The sequence below is a fragment of the Lissotriton vulgaris genome, chromosome 6 (assembly GCF_964263255.1).
Source record: "Lissotriton vulgaris chromosome 6, aLisVul1.2, whole genome shotgun sequence".
Taxonomy (NCBI): domain Eukaryota; kingdom Metazoa; phylum Chordata; class Amphibia; order Caudata; family Salamandridae; genus Lissotriton; species Lissotriton vulgaris.
The window spans coordinates 1,588,453,968-1,588,480,124 of record NC_141694.1 but is presented as its reverse complement, the minus strand read 5'-3'; positions in this window follow the sequence as shown (position 1 = coordinate 1,588,480,124).

Below are 26,157 nucleotides of genomic sequence, written 5' to 3'. Positions count from 1 at the left end.
GCATATGGCCATGTCTGAACTAGGTTGGTGTGGAGTGCACAAAAACGATGGATTTAGGCCCAGATCTCTGTACTGGGGTGAATGTATGACATGGTTCTGCATTCTGTCCTTCAACTGTTGCTTTTGCATTTGTCACCCCGAGTGGGACGGGTATGTTCAGACGTGAGTCCCGGGCTCTCCACACCGCTGGAGTCAAGCTATCCTAGCTGATGACGTCTGATAGCCAGAAACTGGTCCTAGGATGCTTGATTCCGGTCCAGAGAAGACATGGCTTGGCAGTTCGGAGCTGGAATGATCCCATGAGGCACAGGGTCAAGGCTGATTTGCATATGGCCATATTTGAACTGGGGTGGGGTGGAGTGCCAAAAAACCGATGGATTTTGGCCCAGATCTCTGTACTGGAGTGAATGTATGACATTGGTCTGCATTCTGTCCATCAACTCTTGTTTTTGCATTTGTCACCCCGAGTGGGACGGGTATGCTCAGACGTGAGTCCCGTGCTCTCCACACCACTGGAGTCAAGCTATCCTGGTTGATGACGGCTGATAGCCAGAAACCGTTCCTAGAATGCTTGATTCCGGTCCAGAGAAGACATGGCTTGGCAGTACGGGCTGGACTGTTCCCATGAGGCACAGGGTCAAGGCTGATTTGCATATGACCATGTCTGAACTGGGGTGGTGAGGAGTGCAAAAACAAAATGATGGATGTAAGCCCAGATCTCTGTACTGGGGTGAATGTATGTCATTGTTCTACATTCTGTCCATCAACTGTTGTTTTTGCATATGTCACCCCGAGTAGGACGGGTTTGCTCAGACGTGTGTCCCGTGCTCTCCACACCCCTGGAGTCAAGCTATCCTGGCTTATGACGGCTGATAGCCAGAAACCTATCCTAGGATGCTTGATTCTGGTCCAGAGTAGATATGGCTTGGCAGTTCGGGCTGACTGTTCCCATGAGGCACAGGGTCAAGGCTGATTTGCATATGCCATCTCTGCACTTGGGTGGTGTGGAGTGCAAAAAAACGATGGATTTAGGCCCAGATCTCTGTACTGGGGTGAATGTTTGACATTGTTCTTCATTCTGTCCATCAACTGTTGATTTTGCATTTGTCACCCGGAGTGGGACGGGTATGCTCAGAGGTGAGTCCCGTTCTCTCCACACCACTGGAGTCAAGCTATCCTGGCTGATGATGGCTGATAGCCAGAAAAAGGTCCTTGAATGCTTGATTCCGGTCCAGAGAAGACATGGCTTGGCAGTTCGGGATGGAATGATCCCATGAGGCACAGGGTCAAGGCTGATTTGCATATGGCCATGTCTGAACTGGGGTGGGGTGGAGTGCAAAAAAACTATGGATTTTGGCCCAGATCTCTGTACTGGAGTGATTGTGTGACATTGGTCTGCATTCTGTCCATCCACTGTTGTTTTTGCATTTGTCACCCCGAGTGGGACGGGTATGCTCAGACGTGAGTCCCGTGCTCCCCACACCACTAGAGTCAAGCTATCCTGGGTGATGGCGGCTGTTAGCCAGAAACCGGTCCTAGGATGCTTGATTCCAGTCCAGAGAAGACATGGCTTGGCATTTCGGGCTGAACTGTTCCAATGAGGCACAGGGTCAAGGCTGATTTGCATATGACCATTTCTGAACTGGTGTGGTGTGGAGTGCAAAAAAACGATGGATGTAGGCCCAGATCTTTGTACTGGGGTGAATGTATGACATTGTTCTTCATTTTTCCATCAACTGTTGTTTTTGCATTTGTCACCCTGAGTTGGACGGGGATGCTCAGACGTGAGTCCCATGCTATCCACACCACTAGAGCCAAGCTATCCTGGCTGATGACAGCTGATAGCCAGAAACCGGTCTCAGGATGCTTGATTGTGGTCCAGAGAAGACATGGCTTGGCAGTTCGGGCAGGACTGTTCCCATGAGGCACAGGGTCAAGGCTGATTTGCATATGGCCATGTCTGAACTACGTTGGTGTGAAGTGCACAAAAACGATGGATTTAGGCCCAGATCTCTGTACTGGGGTGAATGTATGACATGGTTCTGCATTCTGTCCATCAACTGTTGCTTTTGCATTTGTCACCCCGAGTGGGACGGGTATGTTCAGACGTGAGTCCCGGGCTCTCCACACCACTGGAGTCAAGCTATCCTAGCTGATGACGTCTGATAGCCAGAAACTGGTCCTAGGATGCTTGATTCCGGTCCAGAGAAGACATGGCTTGGCAGTTCGGAGCTGGAATGATCCCATGAGGCACAGGGTCAAGGCTGATTTGCATATGGCCATATCTGAACTGGGGTGGGGTGGAGTGCAAAAAAAACGATGGATGTTGGCCCAGATCTCTGTACTGGAGTGAATGTATGACATTGGTCTGCATTCTGTCCATCAACTCTTGTTTTTGCATTTGTCACCCCGAGTGGGACGGGTATGCTCAGACGTGAGTCCCGTGCTCTCCACACCACTGGAGTCAAGCTATCCTGGTTGATGACGGCTGATAGCCAGAAACCGTTCCTAGAATGCTTGATTCCGGTCCAGAGAAGACATGGCTTGGCAGTACGGGCTGCACTGTTCCCATGAGGCACTGGGTCAAGGCTGATTTGCATATGACCATGTCTGAACTGGGGCGGTGAGGAGTGCAAAAACAAAATGATGGATGTAAGCCCAGATCTCTGTACTGGGGTGAATGTATGTCATTGTTCTACATTCTGTCCATCAACTGTTGTTTTTGCATTTGTCACCCGAGTAGGACGGGTTTGCTCAGACGTGTGTCCCGTGCTCTCCACACCCCTGGAGTCAAGCTATCCTGGCTTATGACGGCTGATAGCCAGAAACCTATCCTAGGCTGCTTGATTCTGGTCCAGAGAAGATATGGCTTGGCAGTTCGGGCTGACTGTTCCCATGAGGCACAGGGTCAAGGCTGATTTGCATATGCCATCTCTGCACTTGGGTGGTGTGGAGTGCAAAAAAACGATGGATTTAGGCCCAGATCTCTGTATTGGGGTGAATGTATGACATTGTTCTTCATTCTGTCCATCAACTGTTGATTTTGCATTTGTCACCCGGAGTGGGACGGGTATGCTCAGAGGTGAGTCCCGTTCTCTCCACACCACTGGAGTCAAGCTATCCTGGCTGATGATGGCTGATAGCCAGAAAAAGGTCCTTGAATGCTTGATTCCGGTCCAGAGAAGACATGGTTGGGCAGTTCGGGCAAGACTTCCCATGAGGCACAGGGTCAAGGCTGATTTGCATATGGCCATCTCTGAACTAGGGTGGTGTGGAGTGTACATAAACGATGTATTTAGGCCCAGATCTCTGAACTGGGGTGAATGTATGACATTGTTCTTCATTCTGTCCATCAGCTGTTGTTTTTGCATTTGTCACCCCGAGTGGGATTTGTATGCTCGGACGTGAGTCCCGTGCTCTCCACGCCACTGGAGTCATGCTATCCTGGCTGATGACGGCTGATAGCCAGAAAACGGTTCTAGGATGCTTGATTCCAGTCCAGAGAAGACATGGCTTGGCAGTTTGGGCCGGACTGTTCCCATGAGGCACAGGGTCAAGGCTGATCTGCATATGGCCATGTCTGAACTGGGGTGGTGTGGAGTGCAAAAAAACGATGGATTTAGGCCCAGATCTCAGTACTGGGGTGAATGTATGACATTGTTCTGCATTCTGTCCATCAACTGTTGTTTTTGCATTTGTCACCCAGAGTGGGACGGGTATGATCAGACGTGAGTCCTGTGCTCTCCACACCACTGGAGTCAAGCTATCCTGGCTGATGAAGGCTGATAGCCAGAAACCAGTCCTAGGATGCTTGATTCCGGTCCATAGAAGACATGGTTTGACATTTCGGGCTGGACTGTTTCCATGAGGCACAGTGTCAAGGCTGATTTTCATATGGCCATGTCTGAACTGGGGTGGTGTGGAGTGCAAAAGAACAATGGATTTAGGCCCAGATCTCTGTACTGGGGTGAATGTATGACATTGTTCTGCATTCTGTCCATCAACTGTTGTTTTGTATTTGTCACCCCGAGTGGGACGGGTATGCTCAGATGTGAGTCCTCTGCTTTCCACACCACTGGAGTCACGCTATCCTGGATGATGATGGCTGATAGCCAGAAACCTGTCCTAGGATACTTGGTTCCGGTCAAAAGAAGACATGGCTTGGCAGTACGGGCTGGACTGTTCCCATGATGCACAGGGTCAAATCTGATTTGCATATGGCCATGTCTGAACTGGGGAGGTGTGGAGTGCAAAAAAATGATGGATGTAGGCCCAGATCTCTGTACTGGGGTGAATAAATGTCATTGTTCTGCATTCTGTCCACCAACTGTTGTTTTTGCATTTGTCACCCCAAGTGGGACGGGTTTGCTCGGACGTGAGTCCTGTGCTCTCCACACCACTGGAGTGAAGCTATCCTGGCTGATGACAGCTAATAGCCAGAAACCGGTCCTAGGATGCTTGATTCCGGTCCAGAGAAGACATGGCTTGGCAGTTCGGGCTGGACTGTTCCCATGAGGCACAGGGTCAAGGCTGATTTGCATATGCCATGTCTGAACTTGGGTGGTGTTGTAACAACTGGGGGTCTCGGGGTCGCTACAAACACACCAAAACAAGACACAACACTGCTCAAAGGTTGGGTGATTTATTTGTATATCAATACAAATATATAATGAAATGTGAATAGTTACTGTTCTCTGCCAGCCGGTCTGCGTAGTACCGTCCTCTGCAATTACGCCGGTCCCGGCGTATGCCAACAGAGGATCGAAACACAGTAGCCGGCTGTGCCACCCGGTGTGTTTAAAGGGAACGGGGAAACAGCCGTTTCTCACCGATGCAGCAGGGAGACACCCAGCCGGGGTCTCTACCTGAAGGGAGCAGCCGCTCGACCTTAGGCAACAGAAGAGTCAGAGAGACACCCAGCCGGGGTCTCGACCTGAAGGGAGCAGCCGCTCGACCTCTTCCTCTCTACAACGGGACGCGGTTTCACCTCCGGGTGATGCGTCACCGTTGTCCCAATAACAAAACAGAAGTTGGAAACGAGAGCAGCCGCTCGATCGTTTTCTGAAACTCCTCAGCCGGTACGCGGCAAACACCTCCTGGTGTGCGTATCAGCTGGAGTCCTAGTAGCTGTGTAACAGGCTGGGAGCAGCGGCTCACACCACCGAATACCCCAGGGAAGGCTTCTCGACTCGTCCGAGTCAGAAGCCTCAAGGAATCCTCCTGGCTGCTCTCCCAGAAGACAAGGGGCGTAACAACAAAGAGCAGTCCGGGGAGTTTCACTCGACCCACCTCCGTCTTTGTCCTGGAGCTTAGGCAAAGATGTCTTCTCTGAGCGAGCACTCTGGAACTGCGTGTTGCAAGTTCATATCAGAATATCCGACACCGTTCCTTTCGCCGAGTACCGCCTATATAGGCGTCTTGTAATTGCGTTATGCAACCACTGCTCTGGGTTGCATAACGCTCCTCCTGCTTTGCTTTCTGGGATTTGAAGTCCGGAGGAGTCGCGGATGTCATTATCACTGAGGGAGCGGGAAATTCCTGACAGTACATCCCCCTTCCCTCAGCATCTCCCCACGGGGCCCGCGCTGGACGGGAAGCGACAATGAAACAATTAAACCAGGCGCGGAGCGTGCACCCCTTCAGCCGGCTCCCACGACTGTTCTTCAGGTCCATAGCCTTTCCAGGCTACCAAGTACCACAGCTTTCCCCGCCGCCATTTGGAGGCAAGGATACCTGCAACCTCATATTCCACCTCCGAGTCCACCACTATCGGACTGGGTTTAGGGGTCTTGGAGGTAGCTGCGGGTTTGAGCAGCGAAACATGGAACACTGGATGGATTCTCAATGTCTGGGGTAGGCACACCTTTACGTTCAAAGGACCCATACATTTGGTGATCCTGTACGGCCCCATGAATTTAGGATGGAAGACGCTGGTTTTCCGAAACCTCATGTTCCGAGTAGATATCCAAACGTGGTCCCCGGGCCGGTATATCAGTCCTGGTCTCCGTCTTCGGTCCGCGGTAGCCTTATACCTCTGTTTAGCTGCAATCAGGAAGGCCCTAGAGCGCAACAAGATGTCCTTGATGTGTGCTACCCGTTCTGCTGTGGCTGGTATTTTGTCCTCTCTTAGGGGATGGACAAAGGGCAAGAACCTCGGATGATGTCCATAGTTGCTGTAGAACGGGGATGACTTAGTCGAGCTGTGAGTGGCGTTGTTATACGCTATCTCCGCGATCCAGAGCAGATCGACCCATTCTTCCTTACCCTGCTCCACAAAACAGCGCAGGTACTGTTTTAGAGTTTGGTTCAGGCGTTCCGTTTGGCCGTCTGTCTGGGGGTGGTAGCTGGTGGACATCGCGGTCTGGACGTGCAATGCAGAGCACCAAGTCTTCCAGAACTGTGCCGTGAACTGCGACCCCCTGTCCGACACGATCACCTCTGGCAATCCATGGACTCTTACCACGTTGGTTAACAGTAACGTTGCTAGCTCTCCTGCCGTAGGTACCTTCTTGCATGCGATGAAGTGCCCCATCTTAGTCAAGTAGTCCACGACCACTAAGATAGCCGTCATTCCTTGATCCTTTGGCAAACCCACCACGAAGTCCAACGAAATGTTCTCCCATGGTCGATGCGGGGTAGGAAGGGGACGAAGGAGCCCTTGGGTCTTTCTGTGATCCGTCTTCATGGCTGCACATGTGGGGCAGGCCTGTCCCCACGACTTGACATCTGCTCTCATGGCTGGCCACCAGAAATGGCGTCCCAGGTTGGCCACCGTCTTCTCGTACCCCAAATGACCCGCACAGGGGGAGTCATGGCACCACTCAAATGCCTGCTTTCTCAGTCGAGGCGTGGGTACCAGCAGGCGTCTGCCGTTCACAGGTATACCGTCCCTCACCTGCCATTCCTTGTGGCTCTGTAGCCACCTCCTCCAAGCGAACGAACGGATCCCTTGCTGGATCCCTTTCAGGAAGGAGTCTGGTTGGATCACCCCCAGTACCATCTGAGGGGGAACGATGGAATGCACTGCCTCCGGTAAGGGTTCTTTGACAGCCGACTGTCTTGACAGCGCGTCGGCCTTCCGGTTTTCTGATCCTGGACGATATGTTATGCGGAAATTGAATCCAGCGAAGAATATCATCCACCGTAACTGCCGAGGAGAAAGATGCCTGGCCGCCGTCATGAACTGTAGGTTCCGGTGGTCGGTGTACACCGTCACCACATGCCTGGCCCCCATCAGCCAATGTCTCCACTCAGCGAAGGCGTCCTTGATCGCGAGAAGCTCCTTTTCCGCGATATGATAGTTGCGTTCAGCGTCGTTGAGCTTGCGGGACATAAAAGCCACGGGATGAAGCAAACCCGTGTCGGGATTGCGCTGTGACAAGATAGCCCCTACAGCCACGTCTGATGCGTCTGCTTCCACCACATAGGGAAGGGCCGGATCCGGGTGTGCCAACACCGGTGCTTTGCCAAAGGCGTCTTTCAGGGCTTCGAAGGCGCTTTGTGCTTCACTGGACCACACAAACTCAGCTGACTTCTTTAGCAGGTGTGTGATCGGAGCCACCAGCCCCGAGAAGCCGTCGATGAAGCGCCTGTAGAAATTGGCGAAGCCAATAAAGCATTGAACATCCTTTACTCCTTGTGGGGTTGGCCATTCTCTCACCGCCTTGATCTTCCGTTCTGCCATCTCCTGTCCGTCTGGACTAAGCATCACTCCCAGGAACTCCACCAATGTGACATGGAAATCACATTTGCTGAGTTTGCAAAACAGCATGTGCTCCCTCAGCTTCTGCAGTACCGCCGAGACGTGTTTCACATGTTCATCCTCATTGTCCGAATAAATGAGGATATCGTCGATGTAGACCACGACGTATCGGTCCGTCTCCTCCCGGAACACCTCATTCAGGAAATACTGAAAGGCGGCCGGTGCGTTACACAACCCGAACGGCATGACGAGGTACTCAAAGAGGCCAAACCGGGTCTTAAATGCGGTTTTCCACTCGTCGCCGTCCCTCATACACACCAGATGGTAAGCCCCTTTCAGATCCAGCTTGGTATAAATCTTCGCCTTCTTGACCTGTTCCAGGAGAACGCTTATGAGTGGTAAGGGGTAGCGATTCTTTATGGTGATGGCATTCAACTCCCTAAAGTCCACACAGGCTCTCAGCTCCCCGTTAGCCTTCGGAATGAAGAAGAGTGGCGAGGCGGCGGGAGATTTTGACGGTCTGATGAAACCTAGCCCCAGGAGTTTATCCAGATACCCTCTGAGATGCACGTTCTCCGGTTCTGTCAAGGCATACAATCTGACACTAGGCACGTTGGCCCCTGGGACCAGATCGATCTGACAGTCATATATGCGGTGTGGGGGGAGCACCTCCGCCTTTACTTCATCGAACACGTCTTCGTATCTGTGATAGGCTCTGGGGAGCACAACATCTTTTTCCGCTGCCGTGGCTATTGACTGACTTCCGCTCGGTTCTATGAAGGGCTGTTCCTGTCTCATCCCGCAGTGCAACCGGCAAAACGGGGACTTCATCTCTATGGCATGTGTTGGCCAGTCCACTGAAGGGTTATGCTTCTGTAGCCACGGGAGACCCAAGATGACCCCGTATTGAGGTGCCCTGATAATGTTGAAGTCGATCTTTTCCAGATGGCTCCGTCCGTACTTCATCAGTAGGCCCCCTGTGTGCTGTCCTATGGGTCCGGTCACCAATCGCCGCCCGTCCACGGCGTATACGTCTTCGGGAACTGCTTTGGGAAGAAGCGCTAGACCCAGTCTATTCGCTTCATTGATGTCCATGAACATTCCCGTTGCCCCCGAATCCACCATGGCCACCACAGGTACCCACTGGTCTTGCACTCCCACATGCACCGTGATGAACAAGTGTCTTTGTCCTTTTGACACCGAATTAGACAGTGAAGGGATGTAACCGTGACTCCTAGATGTCCCTTCCTTGGTCTGGGAGTCCTCTAGTTTTCCGCCGGGACGTCCAACACCGCTGTTAATGACCGGTTGCTCCTGTACCGGGTGGTTTTCGGCTTTGCCGGGCATTCCCGGACATAGTGACCCTTTTTGCCGCAGTACAGGCACAGCCCCTGTTTACGGCGGGTTTCTTTCTCCGTTGCCGTGAGACTCGCTCTAATGGCGCCAATGTCCATGGGTTCACCCTTGGTTGTGGCTGTGGTTTCAGGACTTCCCACCGTTGAATAGGACGGAAGGGCCTTCCCTTTCCTTCTGGTGTCACCTCTTCTTTCGCTCAGCCTGTGATCCAGTCTCAACACCAGGTTGATAAGGCCCTCACATGTCTTGGGTTGTGGGTCGATTTGAGCAACCACGTCTTTCAGCTCGTCACACAGCCCTTGGTGAAACAGCACGGTTTGTTTCGCTATTGGCCACTTGGTTTCTGCCACCAGCCTGCGAAACGCATTGAGGTATTGCACCAAATCGTTGGAACCTTGTTTTAATTCCAGCATCTCGCGGTCCGCTGTGTATGAATCAGACCTTCGATCGAATACCTTGAGGAATTCCTCGCGAAAGGCCCCCCAGTCACAGAGAATGGGGTCGTCACGGCTCACTAATGGTACAGCCCACTGTGCAGCGTTACCAGCCAAGTATGATATTAGAAAAGCCACCCTGGCTTGGCTCGTCGGAAACGCCTTGGGTTTACAGGACAGATGCAGGGCCACCTGCGTAAGGAACACTTGCACTGTGTTGGGGTCCCCGTTATATCTCTCCGGGGTAGCCAAGGGTATAGCAACCGGCATCTCCACCACCACTGAAGGACTTGGTGTCGCGCTTGCTACACCGGGCGTTAAAGGGTCTCGTTGCATGGCATCCATCCTAGCCCGCACATCTGTGGTTTCCTGCCTTGAGGCCGTGAGTTCTGTTTGCATTGCTGCCAATGCAGCCAAGACGTCATCCAGTGTTGCCATGTTTGTGAACGACCAGGAGACTGTTATGTTTGTAAAAAGGTTGGATATTTTGTAACAACTGGGGGTCTCGGGGTCGCTACAAACACACCAAAACAAGACACGACACTGCTCAAAGGTTGGGTGATTTATTTGTATATCAATACAAATATATAATAAAATGTGAATAGTTACTGTTCTCTGCCAGCCGGTCTGCGTAGTACCGTCCTCTGCAATTACGCCGGTCCCGGCGTATGCCAACAGAGGATCGAAACACAGTAGCCGGCTGTGCCACCCGGTGTGTTTAAGGGGAACGGGGAAACAGCCGTTTCTCACCGATGCAGCAGGGAGACACCCAGCCGGGGTCTCTACCTGAAGGGAGCAGCCGCTCGACCTTAGGCAACAGAGGAGTCAGGGAGACACCCAGCCGGGGTCTCGACCCGAAGGGAGCAGCCGCTCGACCTCTTCCTCTCTACAACGGGACGCGGCTTCACCTCCGGGTGATGCGTCGCCGTTGTCCCAATAACAAAACAGAAGTTGGAAACGAGAGCAGCCGCTCGATCGTTTTCTGAAACTCCTCAGCCGGTACGCGGCAAACACCTCCTGGTGTGCATATCAGCTGGAGTCCTAGTAGCTGTGTAACAGGCTGGGAGCAGCGGCTCACACCAGCGAATACCCCAGGGAAGGCTTCTCGACTCGTCCGAGTCAGAAGCCGCAAGGAATCCTACTGGCTGCTCTCCCAGAAGACAAGGGGCGTAACAACAAAGAGCGGTCCGGGGAGTTTCACTCGACCCACCTCCGTCTTTGTCCTGGAGCTTAGGCAAAGATGTCTTCTCTGAGCGAGCACTCTGGAACTGCGTGTTGCAAGGCCGTGTGGATATCAGAATATCCGACACCGTTCCTTTCGCCGAGTACCGCCTATATAGGCGTCTTGTAATTGCGTTATGCAACCACTGCTCAAGGGTTGCATAACGCTCCTCCCGGTTTGCTTTCTGGGATTTGAAGTCCGGAGGAGTCGCGGATGTCATTATCACTGAGGGAGCGGGAAATTCCTGTCAGGTGTGGAGTGCAAAAAATAATGGATATAGGCCCAGATCTCTGTACTGGGGTGAATGTATGACAATGTTCTGCATTCTGTCCATCAACTGTTGTTTTTGCATTTGTCACCCCGAGTGGGACGGGTGTGCTCAGACGTGAATCCTGTGCACTCCACACCACTGGAGTCAAGCTATCCTGGCTGATGATGGCTGATAGCCAGAAACCGGTCCTAGGATGCTGGATTCCAGTCCAGAGAAGACATGGCTTGGCATTTCGGGCTGGACTGTTCCCATGAGGCACAGTGTCAAGGCTGATATTCATATGGCCATGTCTGAACTTGGGTGGTGTGGAGTGCAAAAGAACGATGGATTTAGGCCCAGATCTCTTTACTGGGATGAATGTATGACATTTTTCTGCATTCTGTCCGTCAACTGTTGTTTTTGCATTTGTCACCCCGAGTGGGACGGGTATGCTCAGATGTGAGTGCTCTGCTTTCCACACCACTGGAGTCAAGCTATCCTGGCTGATGACGGCTGATAGCCAGAAACCGGTCCTAGGATGCTTGATTCCAGTCAAGAGAAGACATGGCTTGGCAGTACGGGCTGGACTGTTCCCATGAGGCACAGGGTCAAATCTGATTTGCATATGGCCATGTCTGAACTGGGGAGGTGTGGAGTGCAAAAAAATGATGGATATAGGCCCAGATCTCTGTACTGGGGTGAATGTATGTCATTGTTCTGCATTCTGTCCATCAACTGTTGTTTTTGCATTTGTCACCCCGAGTGGGACGGGTTTGCTCGGACGTGAGTCCTGTGCTCTCCACACCACTGGAGTGAAGCTATCCTGGCTGATGACAGCTAATAGCCAGAAACCAGTCCTAGGATGCTTGATTCCGGTCCAGAGAAGACATGGCTTGGCAGTTCGGGCTGTACTGTTCCCATGAGGCACAGGGTCAAGGCTGATTTGCATATGACATGTCCGAACTTGGGTGGTGTGTAGTGCAAAAAACAATGGATTTAGGCCCAGATCTCAGTACTGGGGTGAATATATGACATTGTTCTGCATTCTGTCCATCAACTGTTGATTTTGCATTTGTCACCCCGAGTGGGACGGGTATGCTCAGAGGTGAGTCCCGTTCTCTCCACACCACTGGAGTCAAGCTATCCTGGCTGATGATGGCTGGTAGCCAGAAACAGGTCCTAGAATGCTTGATTCCGGTCCAGAGAAGACATGGTTGGGCAGTTCAGGCTAGACTGTTCCCATGAGGCACAGTGTCAAGGCTGATTTGCATATGGCCATGTCTGAACTAGGGTGGTGTGGAGTGTACATAAACGATGTATTTAGGCCCAGATCTCTGCACTGGGGTGAATGTATGACATTGTTCTTCATTCTGTCCATCAGCTGTTGTTTTTGCATTTGTCACCCCGAGTGGGACTTGTATGCTCAGACGTGAGTCCCGAGCTCTCCACGCCACTGGAGTCATGCTATCCAGGCTGATGACGGCTGATAGCCAGAAAACGGTTCTAGGATGCTTGATTCAGGTCCAGAGAAGACATGGCTTGGCAGTTCGGGCTGGACTGTTCCCATGAGGCACAGGGTCAAGGCTGATTTGCATATGCCATGTCTGAACTTGGGTGGTGTGTTATGCAAAAAACAATGGATTTAGGCCCTGATCTCTGTACTGGGGTGAATATATGACATTGTTCTGCATTCTGTCCATCAACTGTTGATTTTGCATTTGTCACCCGAGTGGGACGGGTATGCTCATGGTGAGTCCCATTCTCTCCACACCACTGGAGTCAAGCTATCCTGGCTGATGATGGCTGGTAGCCAGAAACAGGTCTTAGAATGCTTGATTCCGGTCCAGAGAAGACATGGTTGGGCAGTTTGGGCTAGACTGTTCCCATGAGGCACAGTGTCAAGGCTGATTTGCATATGGCCATGTCTGAACTAGGGTGGTGTGGAGTGTACATAAACGATGTATTTAGGCCCAGATCTCTGCACTGGGGTGAATGTATGACATTGTTCTTCATTCTGTCCATCAGCTGTTGTTTTTGCATTTGTCACCCCGAGTGGGACTTGTATGCTCAGACGTGAGTCCCGAGCTCTCCACGCCACTGGAGTCATGCTATCCAGGCTGATGACGGCTGATAGCCAGAAAACGGTTCTAGGATGCTTGATTCAGGTCCAGAGAAGACATGGCTTGGCAGTTCAGGCTGGACTGTTCCCATGAGGCACAGGGTCAAGGCTGATTTGCATATGCCATTTCTGAACTTGGGTGGTGTGTAGTGCAAAAAACAATGGATTTTGGCCCAGATCTCTGTACTGGGGTGAATATATGACATTGTTCTGCATTCTGTCCATCAACTGTTGATTTTGCATTTGTCACCCGAGTGGGACGGGTATGCTCAGAGGTGAGTCCCATTCTCTCCACACCACTGGAGTCAAGCTATCCTGGCTGATAGCCAGAAACTGGTCCTAGAATGCTTGATTCCGGTCCAGAGAAGAAATGGTTGGGCAGTTCGGGCTGGACTGTTCCCATGAGGCACAGGGTCAAGGCTGATTTGCATATGACCATGTCTGAACTAGGGTGATGTGGAGGGTACATAAACAATGTATTTAGGCCCAGATCTATGAACTGGGGTGAATGTATGACATTGTTCTTCATTCTGTCCGTCAGCTGTTGTTTTTGCATTTGTCACCCCGAGTGGGACTTGAATGCTCAGAGGTGAGTCCAGTGGCGTAACGAAACTTGAGGGGGCCCCCCTGCAAAACACATGGAGGGCCCCCCCCCCCGCGGCGCGGCCCACCATGCCTCCCCCGGCGGCGCGGCCCACCATGTACCACTTTGCCCCACCATGTAGAAATCCAGCATGTGAGGCACACAAGCCCCTTCCCTGGGTCCTACTCCTTTGTACTGTGGCTCAGTAAAATGGGCCTAGTACATCTCCTCCAGCACTTGAGGCTTATCTGCTGCTTATAGACCTGCAATTCCTTGTGACTTGCAGGCAAGTGACATGACCAATAAAATAAAAATAGGCCACGGGTGCAAAAGTGTTTTCCCAGCATGGCGGAAATCTGACTAGACAAACAAGTCAAACTAGCCATCAGAAACTCGAGAGGTCCCGCCCCTCCCCTCGCCCTCCTTAAAATTATGAAAAAGAATACTTTACATTTCGCTGACTTTTGTACTTCGCATTAATGTGCATGCAGTAATTTGACTGACTGACGGACTGACACACGTGCTTAATTTGAGCTGGTGGTTTCCGTTGCTCGGCGCCTGATTGCCAGCTCCAGGGCTTATGACAGTCTGGCTAATTTAGATTCGAGCACAACAGCCCTTTATTAGTTGAATTTACATTTTAATGACTTCTATTACTGGCCTCCCAAACCATTCTTATAGCGTTGGGGGCCTGGAATAGTATGAACTGAGAACTGTCACACTTGTAAGAGTGTGATGGTTAGTAGTTGTGTTTGTAGTGGTGACATAAGGCAGCTGGCAGGGGCAATGTTTGGTGCAAGCTGCAGTGGCCACCCGAGGACAGCCCCGGCACTTATGTTTTTACAAATTAAGCACTGGGTACAAGAACGGAAATTAGGAATGGAGTGAAGAAACTTGCCGCCTGCACCGCAGGAGGCTTTCCGTAACAAAACAACAAAAGACTACTAAGCGGTTCTGAACTACACCACCACCGGACATCATGGTATGGTATGGCTCAAGCAGCCACCCAGCAGGAAACTCCAGTTAGCCCACGAAGGAGGATCGCAGGAGGGCCGGCTTTCAAGTACAAATTAACTCGCGCGGAGTACCCAGAAAGGCAGAAACTTTACTTCAGACTTATGCATGCCGGTCGGTGACGGTGTGCCTAAAAGCTTTATTACATACTCGCCTCCACTCTCACTCACAGCATTCTGGGAGAGGTAGTCCCACTGGAGGCAGGGTGCACTTCATATAGGCGCTAACAAGTACGAATCCCAACATAGAGTAGGAATAACCATTAACTAACAACCATGCGTTTTTAAGGAGTGAGTGATAGTTGATGACAACCTAGAGATATCACTTGCTCAAGGTAAATAGCGGTGATTAATAAACCAGTAGAGAACCTGGACGGATCACTGAGCCCCCATCAAGGGCAAATCCCCAGGAATCGCTTTAAAAGACAGCGGAATTTCCAGCACTCTAGAAAAGGCATATTTTTTTAAAGCAAAAACAACGCGTGGCTCAAGCTGGCCACGTGAAGCCTGCCATTGAAATGCCAGTCACATAAATCCCACAATCAAAGCAATAACGCGGCACATGTATTCATTAGGGGAACGCTGAGCCTTGCGCTCTTTCCCGCGCTCCCAGCCATCGCCTCACAATCATGTTTTAAAATTATTGACTCTACCACTTGAGGTGGGGAGGCAGGCGGGCGTCATCTCAAAAATGAGAAATTAAGTATTCGAAGGAATACATGTTTATTGAAAACATTTAGCCGGAAATCAATCAACTGCTATTTTTCGCAGTGCTGTTTTATTGTAAAAGCAGCCAGAACTTGGGGCAGGGAAAGAGGCGCTTTGTTTAGTATTTTTTCTCAGCCTTATCGAAAGTTATAAGAGTCATAGCTGCCAACACCAGGGCACAATTGCAATGGGCTCTGGCCTGGCTGAGCACACCAACACACCCAGAATCTTCGTTTATATGCACGATTCTAAGGGGTACAAAAGTGTATACCTGGCTCTTTGAGTCAACCATACACCCTGAGCTTGAATTCTGATGAATGACGGTGGCCCGTTACTGCTGGTGTTGAGGTTTCTACATCCCAAGTGCCCGCTCCTTCCGTACTACCCCTCGATCCCTGGTTGGGACTTGTTACTGCAGCGAACATCGAGGCACAGTCACTGTGACCCGGATCGACGTTGCAATCACACAAGCAGGCGATCTTTATAATGAAGGAAAGCAGCTTATTTAATTCCAAGAGCTGGAGGGTTTGTTGGACTGAACATTGCTCAATTCTTAACATATTGTAACTATCGCCCATTGTGTGGCCCACGAGACATGGGGCACCGGTGAGGCTGCGCCACCTACGTCACAGGCTTTGGACATATTTTTGACATCTAAGTAACAGTACACCACACATCATGCAGCATGCTATCATATTTTTGTACTCTGCCCTCTATACCTCGGTCAATGTAATTGCAAATTATAAAGGCCGTTGGCCCCGCAGCGCAGGTGACGGGACGCCGGACCAGGTGTGCGCCGAACGGACTTACTTCAGTTTTCAAGTTCAGACAGTCCTGTCTAAGCGTGGGCGGGCCTGGCTTTGTCTTCTCTGTTCTCTCTCTTCTTCTTGACTATGGCTTGGCTATGCGCGCGCCCCCTGATGCCAAACGTGACGTCACGCTCGCGCCACTCGCCACACCTTGCATTTGCGTGTTTGCGCGCATGTGCTGGTGCAGTGCTGTGCCAAATGTAATCAGACCATTGGTCACTCACCAGCCAGCCCTGCCCCCGGCCACGTCGCCCGCCCCCCACGCGCATACGCGGCGGAAATTGACTTAGAAAGTGAAAGTCAAGCAAGTGGAGGAGTAACAAGTGTGTGCGCACCACGCCCGCGCGCATTCATTCACCCTGTCCCGGCCCGCCGCCATTTAATCGATGATCAGAATCAGATCGATCGACTGAAAAAAAGAGATAAACTGAGTGTGTATTGTTCGTCGTATACAATTTATAATCACTCAGTCAGATTGAGATTCATCAGTGCCACCAGCCTCACTCCGTCTCACACGGGACCCGGTCACACACAGCAGCATGCCCGGCCGGGACCCGGGGCCCCCCCACCCCACCATGTTGGAGTCGCACTTGACTCTCGGGGCCCCCGCCCAGGCCGCACCATTTAGAAGACGCAACTAGACCCGCACCATTACCATTTATTTTCGGAATCGACTGAGACTGATGTGACGACTCCCAGAGGGCCCGGCCGGGGCGCCGCAGTGCGCACCATTTCAAACTCGCAGGGGCCGGGCCCCGCCATTTTGTCACAGCCTAGTGTGCAGTCTGCACTGTGCGGCAGATCTTCTTACGTGAGGGGCCCGTCCGGGGCCCCCCGGAGTGTGGGGCCCCCCGCACCGCGGGGGCTGCGGGGGCTTGTGTTACGCCAGTGCGTGAGTCCCGTGCTCTCCACGCCACTGGAGTCATGCTATCCTGGCTGATGACGGCTGATAGCCAGAAAACGGATCTAGGATGCTTGATACCAGTCCAGAGTAGACATGGCTTGGCAGTTTGGGCTCGACTGTTCCCATGAGGCACAGGGTCAAGGCTGATCTGCATATGGCCATGTCTGAACTGGGGTGGTGTGGAGTGCAAAAAAACAATGGATTTAGGCCCAGATCTCAGTACTGGGGTGAATGTATGACATTGTTGTGCATTCTGTCCATCAACTGTTGTTTTTGCATTTGTCACCCCGAGTGAGACGGGTATGTTTAGACGTGAGTACCGTGCTCTCCACACCACTGGAGTCACGCTATCCTGGATGATGACGGCTGATAGCCAGAAACCAGTCCTAGGATGCTTGATTCCGGTCCAGAGAAGACATGGCTTGGCAGTTCGGGCTGGACTGTTCCCATGAGGCACAGGGTCAAGGCTGATTTGCATATGCCATGTCTGAACTTGGGTGGTGTGGAGTGCAAAAAACAATGGATTTAGGCCCAGATCTCTGTACTGGGGTGAATGTATGACAATGTTCTGCATTCTGTCCATCAACTGTTGTTTTTGCATTTGTCACCCCGAGTGGGACGGGTATGCTCAGACGTGAGTCCTGTGCACTCCACACCACTGGAGTCAAGCTATCCTGGCTGATGACGGCTGATAGCCAGAAACCGGTCCTAGGATGCTTGATTCCAGTCCAGAGAAGACATGGCTTGGCATTTCGGGCTGGACTGTTCCCATGAGGCACAGTGTCAAGGCTGATTTTCATATGGCCATGTCTGAACTTGGGTGGTGTGGAGTGCAAAAGAACGATGGATTTAGGCCCAGATCTCTGTACTGGGGTGAATGTATGACATTGTTCTGCATTCTGTCCATCAACTGTTGTTTTTGCATTTGTCACACCGAGTGGGACGGGTATGCTCAGATGTGAGTTGTGAGAAGTTGGCCTGGTATATAATGCTCACTAATTCTAGTGATCACTTTGTACCATTCCAAGCAACCCTTATGATGATTGGTTGTAATTCAACCTTGTAGACCAGTTATCCTAGTGGTAACGTGGACAAAGCAGTCTTAGGCTAAACTCTGAAAGGCATGTGAAGCCAGCTGTATTACCATACACAACCTCCTTGAATACCAAATGAAAGGGACACCACACAGATATATATTGAAAATATATATTTAGATTTATTAACTACAAAATCACCTGGACTCTTTATGAGCACAGAAGCACAAGCGTTAAATCACAAGACAGTTTAAAATACACAAAAGTTGCACAATATGGATGAGCCCTAGGGGCCACCTAAACCATATACTAAGAAAGTGATAAAAGAGATACCAATCGGAATGGGAACAGGCCTAGGGCCTTGGGAATTGCTGGAGCTATTCGAGACTATCAATGATTAAGTCGGGAAAGGCCCGCGGGACTCGGGTGCAGTGTTCAAAGTGCACGCACTTTCCAATGTAAAGTCTATGGTGCGTAAAAAGTACAAAGTTAGATAGTTTGGAACCTTCCGAGTGACCTATAAAGCTGAAACTTAAGACACAGGCCCTTGAGATGTGTACCAGTGTAGGAACACTGGCGGAGCTGAGTTACCTCACCCACAGGAAGCGGGTGCACAGGGTCGAAGTAGTGTCGGGTTTCGTCACGCTGGTCGATGGTGCTTGGAGCTGAAGATGCTGCAGGCAGCTCGATGTGAAGAGTTCCGGTGGATCCAAGGGTGGATCTGAAGATGTGAAGACCTGAAAGCAGAGGGGACAATGTTCAAAGTCACTAGCCAGTGACTACCGTGGAACCAGACTGGAACCAGGCGATGTTGGGTGCAAACAGGCGTTGAGGTGTAGCTTCTCTCTGCAGCCACGTGGACACCGGGGGTCAAGGACGTCCAGGAGTCGGTCACGAACTGTCCCACGCAGGCGTCTCGCTGTTGGCGGTGTCGGGGACCTGAGCAAACAGGCCTTGGCTAATGCAAGCCACGCAGGAGATGAAAAAGGCTTCTTACTCGGACCAGCAAGGTCAGAGCGGGTGCTCCTTTTTACAGGAGCGAGGGCAAGTCTGGAGGAACCAGACCCGCAGTGTAGTTCGTCGGTTTCGTCGCCAAAATGGCCGCTGGCCGCGTGGCTAGTGGCCGGGATGGCGCGTTGAGTGGCACAATGCAAAAGGGCCCCGCGCAGATCGTGGAGATGCTGGGGGGCTGATCTTCGGTGCAAGGCCTGGTCGTTGGTGGGGGTTCTCAGGCCCCAAAGCACAACGTCGAGGATGCCTCTGGTGCTGCGCAGTCAGCTCTTCGGGTGTCTTTCAAGATGGCCGGTCCCACGTCTCTCGATGCCTCCACGGGTCCCATCTTTGCAGGGACTGTGGACCGGGCTTGGAGAAGTCTGGGAGTCTGGGTCTTGTCAGGCTCTGGGCTCGGGCTCCGGCGGGAGGCGGCGGCAAAGCAGATGTCGATTCGCTGGTTGGTACCTGCTTTCACAGGGTGGCCACTCCTAGGCCACACGGGAGATTCTCTTCAGTCTTCTGAGCAGCAGAATGTTGAAGTCCAGTCTTCTTCTTTGTTTAAAGTTGATTCAGGATGATCTGCTGTGCAATGGCACTGCTCCCACTCTTATTCCCAATCTGAGGGGTGGATCACCTACTAGGTCCCTCCTCTGGGAGGAACCAGGGAGGGGGGCGGTTACACCCCCTTTCCTTTGTCCAGCTCCTCGCCAGGCCTGGGTCTGGAAAGTCCCAGGACCGGTTTGGACTGGCCTATGCACGGGGACACCTTGTGTGCCCCGGGCATGTCTGATTCTATTCAGCCCTGTCCCACCCAATACACAAAACCCTGTCTGGGGTGGTGCTCGCACCTCCCAAGGCAGGAAACCCTTTGTCCAGGCAACCATCTGCCGAGTTTCGGTCAGCAGCAGGAGGCCAGACTCGTGTCTGTGGTGGCAGCATCCATTTTGTGACGCTGAGGCTCTGGTTAACTTTAACCGGGGTTAAGGCTACACACATGTCGTGTCCCTCTAGAAGGGTGGAATGCTATCCCCGTCGACAGAACTGTCGAGGGGATAGTATTCCAATTCGTATGACACCTTACTCGACATGTTTTGATAAAGCCAAACCAAAGATAGCATTTAACCGTGAGGATTATAATGCACTTAAGAGTATATGGTATGGCAATATCCCGGAACAGCTTAGGGAGTGGTTCCCGACAGCTGCAGACAGGCTCAGCTCATGCTAGAGCACCATCTCACATATTTCCAAGCACTCTGCCTCCAGGATTGAAGAGGCCTTCCATAGGAGTGGCTGATAGGAACATATGTGTCCAGTTTAGGGTTAGGCACAGGCATACTGTACCTAAGTAAGGGGTGATTACACCAACTTACCCCAGCTGAGTGATCAGCCAGTTGTGTCAAATATGGAGGCCAGGCCAGGGGTGGCACAATACATGCTGCAGCCCCTGGTAGGCCTTGGAAACACCTATGCCCTGGGTACCTAGGGTACACTGTTACAGGGGCCAATAAGGTGAACCAGTTCCAATTCGTAATGCACCTAAAGTGCATGGGCAGTAATTTAGAGAGAGAACAGCAGGCTTTGGGTCTGATTAGCAGGCCCACAGCCACATTAAGTCATAAACCAGTGAGGCAAAAAGCAAAAATGTGGGTTGACCATAGGATAGCAGGCCCTACTCTCCTACATAACCCCCCCCCCCCAAAACGCAGGGACATTAGACTAACCTTGACCAGTTGTGTCTTCATGTTCTAAGTGGAAGTACCTGGAGAAACCATCTGCGTTGCCATGGTCAGTCCCTGGGCGGTGCTCCACTGTAATGTACATCCCCTGTAGGGAAATGGACCACCTGAGTAGTTTGGGGTTTTCACCCTTCATCTGATTAAGCCATAAGAGGGGCTTATGGTCGGTCTGAATCTTGAAGTGAGTGCCAAATAAGTATGGTCTTAACTTCTTCAGGGCCCACACCACAGCAAAGGCCTCCCTCTCAATAGCTGACCAACGTTTCTCTCTGGGGGTCAGCCTTCTGCTAATAAAAGCAATGGGCTGGTCCTGGCCATCTACATTAAGCTGTGAAAGCACTGCTCCCACTCCCAACTCAGAAGCATCTGTTTGGACAATGAACTCTCTTGAGTAGTCAGGACTCTTCAGGATAGGTGCAGAGCACATGGCCTTCTTCAGGTCATCAAATGCCTTTTGACAGTTTTCTGTCCACTGAACCTTTTTGGGCATCTTCTTGGATGTCAGATGATTAAGAGGAGTCACAATGGACCCATAGTTCTTAACAAACTTCCTGTAGTACCCAGTCAGGCCCAAGAAAGCTCTGACCTGAGTCTGGGTAGTTGGAGGGGACCAGTCCTTTATGGTCTGGATCTTACTCTCCAGTGGTTGAACTTGGCCTCCACCTACAAGGTGGCCCAGGTATACAACCTTGCTCTGCCCTATCTGGCACTTTGTTGCCTTGATAGTGAGGCCTGCCTTTTGCAGAGCCTCAAGCACTTCCTCCAGGTGGACCAGGTGATCCTCCCAGGTGGAGCTAAAGACAGCAATACCATCCAGATAAGCTGCACAAAAGTCATCCAACCCAGTGAGGACTTGATTCACTAACCTTTGGAAGGTGGCAGGTGCATTTTTCAAACCAAAGGGCATCACCACAAATTGATAATGCCCACTAGGGGTAGAAAATGCTGTCTTGGCTTTAGACTCCTCAGCTAACCTGATTTGCCAGTAGCCAGCTGTCAAGTCAAATGTGCTCAAATATTTGGCAGAAGCCAACTTGTCAATGAGCTCATCTGCCCTTGGAATAGGGTGTGCATCTGTCCTGGTGACAGAATTGAGTCCTCTGTAATCCACACAGAACCTCATCTCTCTCTTGCCATCTTTGGTGTGAGGTTTGGGGACCAGAACCACTGGGCTAGCCCAGGGGCTCTCTGAAGGCTCAATAACATCTATTTCCAGCATCTTTTGCACCTCAGTCTTTATACAGTCCCTGACGTGGTCAGGTTGCCTGTAAATCTTGCTCTTTACAGGAAGACTGTCACCAGTGTCCACCACATGGGTACACCAGTTAGTCTGACTGGGTGTCAATGAGAACATATGCCTGTATGCCTGTAGAACTTGTCTGCAGTCATGTTGCTGATGTTCAGTGAGGCTGCCACCTAAGGCCACACCATCAACTGAGCCATCCTCAGGGTTCTGAGTGAGCAGGTCTGGGAGAGGGTCACTCTCTTCCTCCTGTCCCTCGTCTGTAGCCATGAGCAAGCCCATGTCTTCCCTGTTGACATATGCCTTCAATCTGTTGACATGGAGCACCCTGTGGGGGCTCCTGGGAGTTCCTAGGTCCACCAAGTAGGTGACCTCTCCCTTCTTCTCCAGAATTGTATGGGGTCCAGATCATTTGTCTTGGAGTGCTGCTGGGGCCACTGGCTCCAACAGCCATACCTTCTGTCCAGGCTGAAACTCAACAAGGACAGCCTTTTGGTCATGCCAAGCCTTCTGTAATTCTTGGCTAGCCTCAAGGTTTTTGGATGCCTTTTCCATGTACTCTGCCATCCTGGAGCGGAGACCAAGTACATAGTCCACTATGTCTTGCTTAGGCTTTTTGAGAGGTAACTCCCATCCTTCCTTCACCAGACACAGGGGTCCTCTTACAGGGTGCCCAAACAACAATTCAAAGGGGCTGAAGCCAACCCCCTTTTGAGGGACCTCTCTGTAAGCAAACAAAAGGCAGGGTAGTAGGATGTCCCATCTTCGCCTGAGCGTTTCAGGTAATCCTTTAATCATGCCCTTTAGGGTCTTGTTAAATCTCTCAACAAGCCCATTACATTGTGGATGATAAGGAGTGGTGAACTTGTAGTTGACACCACATTCCATCCACATAGCTGTCAAATATCCTGACATGAAGTTGGCACCTCTATCAGATATTACCTCCTTAGGAAACCCCACTTTGGAGAAAACTCCAAGTAAGGCCCTGGCCACAACAGGAGCTGTTGTGGTCCTAAGTGGAATTGCCTCTGGGTACCTGGTAGCATGATCCACTACCACCAGTATGAATCTGTGCCCAGATGCTGTAGGGGGATCCATTGGACCTACAATATCAATCCCCACTCTTTCAAAGGGAACCCCCACCACAGGTAGTGGTTTCAGGGGGGGCTTTGTTGTTCCACCTGCTTTACCACTGGCTTGGCAGGTTTCACAGGAGCGACAAAACTCCTTGGTGTCTTCAGACATGTGAGGCCAGTGAAAGTGAGGGACAAGCCTGTCCCAGGTCTTATTCTGGCCTAAGTGTCCTGCTAAAGGAATATCATGGGCTAAGGTGAGAAGGAAACCCCTAAATTGCAGAGGTATAACCAACCTCCTGGTTGCACCAGGCTAGGGGTCTCTACCCTCTGTGTAAAGGAGTCCTTCATCCCAATAAACTTTATGGGCACCTTGAGCATTCCCAGCAGCCTCAGCAGCAGCCTGCTGTCTGAGGGGTTCAAGAGAAGGACAGGTTAACTGAGCCTGCCCCAATCTGCCCTAGAAGGTCCCCCTGTCCCCAGAAACTCAACCTGATCAGGCTCAAGTTCTTCAGAGACAGTTCCTTCAGGGGTCTCAAGACCAGCTTCCTGTGAAGCTTGATCCTCACTTGCAGGCAGTTGGGAAGGCACAGCCTTAACCCTCCTGTTCTTCTTCTTGGAAGGTGCTTGGTCCATTGTTCCAGGATCCAAGACCCGAGGTTCAGAGAGGCACTTTTTGGCCTGTGACCTGGTCACAGCAAGGACATGTGATGATATCCCTAACATCTCTGCATGAGTCCTGTACTCAACTTCTGACCATAGAGAGTTCTCCAGGTCATTGCCCAACAAACATTCAACTGGGAGATCAGCACTAACCACAACTCTTTTTAGGCCAGTTACCCCTCCCCAGGAAAAGTTAACAAGTGCCACACTATGTGTAGTAGTGACATTGCTGGCATTGGTCACCAGGTAATTATCACCTGGCATGTACTGTCCAGGGTCCACAAAGTTAGGTGTCACCATTGTGACACTGGCACATGTGTCCCTGTAAGCTTGAGCCACCTTGTTATTAATCAAAGGCGTCTGTCTGTATTTGCCCAGGTTACTGGGACTTATGTCAGGGGTCAAATCTATGTCCCCTTCACAAATCAGAACAGCCTGTGTAAGGGTTCTGACTAGGTCAGAATCTCCTTCAGTTCCCAAGGTGATACCCACTACCCCCTTGGTTTGTGGACCAGCACTGCTAGCTGTACTAGTGGGTGCAACTGCCTTAGGGGCTCCGGTGCTGGGGGCTCCACCCTTTTTACACTCACTTGTCCAGTGAGAGGTGTTTTTACAAGTTTTACACCAGGGTTTCTTCTGACCTTCTTTCTTCTTCTTCTTGGAAGTTTGGGACCCACCCTCTGTATCAGTTTGGGGCCCTGTTGAAGACTTCTGGTCTTTAGCTTTCTGCTCCCCACCCTTCTGGTCTGTTTTCTTCTGGTCACCACCCTGGTTCTGGTTCTGGTTCTTTTGCTTAACTCTGGTTCTTACCCATTTGGTACACAGACAAAATATCGAGTTTTAAATTTCGATATACAATTATATCGAAGTTTAAATATCGATGGGACATAATATAGAAGGTAAGTAATATCGACAGTCTTAATATCGATATTAGTATGATATTAGTAATATCGAAGTTTTAAATATCGATGTCAATAATATCGAAATAAATAATTTCGATGTTACTAATATCAATTTTTAAATAAATGTTGTGTATATTATATTGTATTTATTATGTTTTATTATTTATTTTTAATGTAATTTAATTAAATATTGTCTTTTAGTACTGTAGCGGGTTGTGGGTTTATAGGGGAATAGGGTGGGAAGTAATTTAATAATAATTAATTATTTAATATAATTTTGTACATATTTTTAATTATTAATTAGTTGGTAATTAATTAATATTAATTAGTTAATTACATTAATTAGAGTAATTTTTTTATATATATAATTTTATGTTATTCTTAATTAATTAATTGGGAAAAAAATGTATATTAATTATTAAATTAAATTAATTACAGCTAATGTGCCAATATATTTACTTTATTGTTATTGTTAATTAATAATTAATTGGTAATTAAATAATATTAATTAATTTTGGGTAAAGGAGTATTTTTAGGGTTCAGGGTCAGTTTTGGGTTTTTGGGTAAAGGGGTAGTTTTAGGGTTCAGGGTCAGTTTTGGGTTTTTGGGTAAAGGGGTATTTTTAGGGTTCAGGGTCAGTTTTCAGTTCTTGGGTAAAGGGGTATTTTTAGGGTTCAGGGTCAGTTTTCAGTTTTTGGGTAAAGGGGTATTTTTAGGGTTCAGGGTCAGTTTTCAGTTCTTGGGTAAAGGGGTATTTTTTGGGTTCAGGGTCAGTTTTCAGTTCTTGGGTAAAGGGGTATTTTTTGGGTTCAGGGTCAGTTTTCAGTTTTTGGGTAAAGGGGTATTTTTAGGGTTCAGGGTCAGTTTTGGGTTTTTGGGTAAAGGGGTATTTTTAGGGTTCAGGGTCAGTTTTGGGTTTTTGGGGTACAGGGATATTTTTAGGGTTCAGGGTCAGTTTTGGGTTTTTGGGGTACAGGCGTACAGGGTAAAAATAAAATAAATTTAAATTAAATCAATTAAATGAAATTAAAAAAAATTACATTAAATTATTAAGTGTTTAATTTATATTAAATGTATATGTATTAGTTTTAATTTTTTAATTATGTTTTAATATTTTTATTTAATATTTGTAAAATTATATGTATTTTAAAATTATTTTTACATTAATATTAATACATTTAAAAAAACGATATTTTTAATTTCGATATTTTTGTAGTACGATATTATTTTTTCGATATTTTTGTACTTACCTTTATGAAGATATGACTCCGATATTTTTGATTTCGATATTTTTGTGCCGATATTTTTGTATGTAGATATATTGTCTGTCGATATTATGTCAGACATTCACCCATTTATCTGCCCTCTTTCCCAATTCTTGGGGAGAGGTCAAATCTGAGTCAACCAAATGTT